This window comes from Nerophis lumbriciformis, linkage group LG29 (assembly GCF_033978685.3).
Source record: "Nerophis lumbriciformis linkage group LG29, RoL_Nlum_v2.1, whole genome shotgun sequence".
In the NCBI taxonomy this organism is placed as follows: domain Eukaryota; kingdom Metazoa; phylum Chordata; class Actinopteri; order Syngnathiformes; family Syngnathidae; genus Nerophis; species Nerophis lumbriciformis.
In genome coordinates, this window is record NC_084576.2 from 31444536 (window position 1) to 31449046 (window position 4511).

The window sequence follows — 4511 nt, forward strand, 5'->3', positions numbered from 1 at the left end:
CACCCCCGGCCCCCCCTCCTCCTCCTCTTCCACAGCCCCCCCCCACAAAAAAATGTGCAAAAAAAGAAGTTATCCACTCCAAAGGTTGGAAGCTACTACCTCCACGCAGTGTGGACGCCAGGCAAGTGGTGCATCTTGGACGCGGACTAGTCTTTTGAAGAGGACCCCACCCTCCTGCAGGAGGTGGAGGCTGGGTGGGGGGGTCACATGAAGCTGATCTGTCTCAGCTGGCGTGGAAGTTGAGGCGCCCTTTTTTGGTGTACTTCTGTCATAACACAGGAAATACACTTCATTGGATTTCACAGTCCATAGAAAAACAACAACATCTTTGATTTTTATCTCATCTTCTGTCAGTCTGCTAAGTTTTGGTGCAGTTCAGCTAAATGTGTTGCTTTTCTGACATGGACTTGTTTCTTCAGCATTGTCCACACCTTTAAGTCAGGACTTTGGGGAAGGCCATTCTAAAACCTTCATTCTAGCCTGATTTAGCCATTCCTTTACCACTTTTGAGGTGTGTTTGGGGTCACAACAGCTCAATTTTTGTTTCATCTGACATCACATAAGATAAGACCTTCTGGAGGAAAGTTCTGTGGTCAGATTAAAAACAAAAATTGTCGTTCTGTTTTTTTTCTATGATGAAAGCAGGTGGTTATCATTAATAACTGGAGGGAGGAGCAATTGGAAACACCACAGTGTATGACACGTCGACGTTGCGTGCGGGCTTGTGCATTGAAGATGTGAAGGCTTATTTTGAATCGCTCCGTTTTTCCTTTATGAAAGGTGGCTTTATGACGAATAACTGGCGGGAGGAGCGATCGCATCAACTAAATGAGGTGTCCACGTTTGGCCTGTGTTTGTGCATAAGCCGGCGTCTTTGTCTTTTTGGAAGATTTCAGGCATTGCCGTTTGTTTTTGTCGTGCTGTAGTTATGATTAACAACTGGCGGGAGGAGTGATCGCATGACCTACATGGTATGTTTGTTTGCTCCTGGATTATTATCTATCATTCAAGATTGCGGTTATTAATAACTGACTTTGCATGAAGTATTAATTGTCGATATTTTGCCTTCATGCATTTGCTTGTGCATTAATGTTGTCATTCTGTTTTTTTTTATTATGAAAGCTGGTGGTTATCATTAATAACTGGAGGGAGGAGCAATTGGAAACACCACAGTGTATGACACGTCGACGTTGCGTGCGGGCTTGTCCATTTTAAGATGTGAAGGCTTATTTTGAGTTGCTCCGTTTTTTTCCATTATGAAAGGTGGCTTTATGACGAATAACTGGCGGGAGGAGCGATCGCATCAACTAAATGACGCGTCCGCGTTGGGCCTGTGTTTGTGCATAAGCCGGCGTCTTTCTCTTTTTGAAAGATTTCAGGCATTGCCGTTTGTTTTGTGGTGATGTAGTTATGATTAACAACTGGCGGGAGGAGTGATCGCATGACCTACATGGTATGTTTGTTTGCTCCTGGATTATTATCTATCATTCAAGATTGCGGTTATTAATAACTGACTTTGCATGAAGTATTATTTGTTGATATTTTGCCTTCATGCATTTGCTTGTGCATTGATGTTGTCGTTCTGTTTTTTTCTATTATGAAAGCTGGTGGTTATCATTAATAACTGGCGGGAGAAGCAATTGGAAACACTCCAGTGTATGACACGTCGACGTTGAGTGCAGGTGTGTGCATTTTAAGATGTGAAGGCTTATTTTGAATCGCTCCGTTTTTTTCCATTATGAAAGGTGGCTTTATGACGAATAACTGGCGTGAGGAGCGATCGCATCAACTAAATGACGCGTCCGCGTTGGGCCTGTGTTTGTGCATAAGCCGGCGTCTTTCTCTTTTTGGAAGATTTCAGGCATTGCCGTTTGTTTTTGTGGTGCTGTAGTTATGATTAACAACTGGCGGGAGGAGTGATTGCATGACCTACATGGTATGTTTGTTTGCTCCTGGATTATTATCTATCATTCAAGATTGCGGTTATTAATAACTGACTTTGCATGAAGTATTATTTGTCGATATTTTGCCTTCATGCATTTGCTTGTACATTGATGTTGTCATTCTGTTTTTTTTATTATGAAAGCTGGTGGTTATCATTAATAACTGGAGGGAGGAGCAATTGGAAACACCACAGTGTATGACACGTCGACGTTGCGTGCGGGCTTGTCCATTTTAAGATGTGAAGGCTTATTTTGAATCGCTCCGTTTTTTTTCCATTATGAAAGGTGGCTTTATGACGAATAACTGGCGGGAGGAGCGATCGCATCAACTAAATGAGGCGTCCGCGTTGGGCCTGTGTTTGTGCATAAGCCGGCGTCTTTGTCTTTTTGGAAGATTTCCGGCATTGTTGTTTGTTTTGTGGTGATGTAATTATGATTAACAACTGGCGGGAGGAGTGATCGCTCAAGCGTGGGCTTTTTTCAAAATGTCTAGATTATTATCTATTCTATAATTCAAGATTGTGGTTATTAATAATAACTGACTGCAAAGGCTTTTGCATGAAGTATTATTTGTTGATATATTGCCTTCATGCATTTGCTTGTGCATTGATTGTTTTTTCCTATTATGAAAGCTGATGGTTATCATTAATAACTGGTGGGAGAAGCCCGGTAGTTACACGTGTCAGACACTAGGGAGAGGAGCTCCACGTATTGAGTGAGTGCGTCCTAAGATGAACTTCCTTCAGTATGTTTGTTTATTTTTATTGGATTGCAGAAGTCTTAATTCAATAGTTGTTTCTTATGCGAGCCGCCTTTGACGGGCCAGCGTGGATCTGGGAGTCCACTCAGGACCGAGCTGCCCCCGAAATGGAAATCAACTGACCGGCGCTGTTGGGCCGAGCAGCAAAAACAAAAGTAATGCGATTAAAGTGGGACGGTGCGCTCAGATTACCATCAGGAGGGCAAAGAAAAACAAACTTGTGAAGGGGTGAGTCATGTTTTCATGTCGCTGGTCACATGAGGACTGTGGCCAACGTGGCCATCACGCCATGGAAGTACTGTATGACATATAAGCGACGGTCTTGTGATTTCTCGTGGTCTTGACGTGAAATGTGTTTAAAACGCAAGTTCATCCATTTTATTTTGAAGGGCACTCAAAGGTGCTTTGATATCCACAAGGACGTAGAATGCAGCATTAACATTTTTATCATTGCTGCTACTTTTTTGACTTTTTTTTGTGTGGTCTTTCTTTATTGCTGTTGTGCAAGGTGGTGTTTATTAATATTAACTGGTGGGAGCAGAAATGGCATTAATTACCCGGCAGGCACAAGACATTAAAACCGCATTTGAATGTCTAAGATGAGTGGAATATGTTGAAGGGGGAATGGCTTGAATTGGTTGAAAAATGTGGAAATGATGGAAGTTTGAAAAATGTGTTAATTCATTTTAAATAGGAAAAATGTCCCGGAAAACCTGAAATTCTGGGAAATTTTGGGAATTTGCCAAGGGAAAGCCCGCAATTCCCAAATAAGCTGAACAGTTTGAAGTTTGAATCGGATGAAAAATGCGGGAGGAGTCGTCGCCAGAAAAAAGGGTGGAAATAGGGCTTTGGAAAACCAGGAATTCCGGCAATTCCTGGAATTTTTTGGAACTTGGAAATGATAGTTTGAATGTCTAAGATGAGTGGAATATGTTGAAGGTGGAATGGTTTGAATCGGTTGAAAAATGTGGAAGTGGTGGAAGTTTGAAAAATGGACAATTAATTTCAATGGGAATTTCCCAAAAATGTGGGGATTTCGGCAATTCCTGGAATTTTTTGGGAACTTTGTAAAAAGGGTAGTTTGAATGTCCAAGTGGAATGGTTTGAATAGGTTGAAAAATGTGGAAATGGTGGAAGTTCGAAAAATGGACAACTAATTTCAATGGGAATTTCTTAAAAATGTGGGAATTTCTGCAATTCCTGGAATTTTTGGGAACTTGGGAAAAAAAGGGTAGTTTGAATGTCCAAGTGGAATGGTTTGAATAGGTTGAAAAATGTGGAAATGGTGGAAGTTTGAAAAATGGACAATTCATTTCAGTGGGAATTTCCCAAAAATGTGGGAATTTCGGCAATTCCTGGAATTTTTGGGAACTTGGAAAAAAGGGTAGTTTGAATGTCCAAATGGAATGGTTTGAATAGGTTGAAAAATGTGGAAATTGTGGCAGTTCGAAAAATGGACAATTCATTTCAATGGGAATTTCTTAAAAATGTGGGAATTTTTGCAATTCCTGGAATTTTTGGGAACTTGGAAAAAAGGGTAGTTTGAATGTCCAAATGGAATGGTTTGATTAGGTTGAAAAATGTGGAAATGGTGGCAGTTCGCAAAATGGCCAATTCATTTTGAATGGGAAAAATGTCCCGGAAAAACTGAAATTCTGGGAAATTTGGGGAATTTGTCAAGGAAAAGCCCGCAATTCCCAAATAAGCTGAACAGTTTGAAGTTGGAGCGTTTTGAATCGGATGAAAAATGCGGAAGGAGTAGTCGCCAGAAAAAAGGGTGGAAATAGGGCTTTGGAAAACCAGGAATT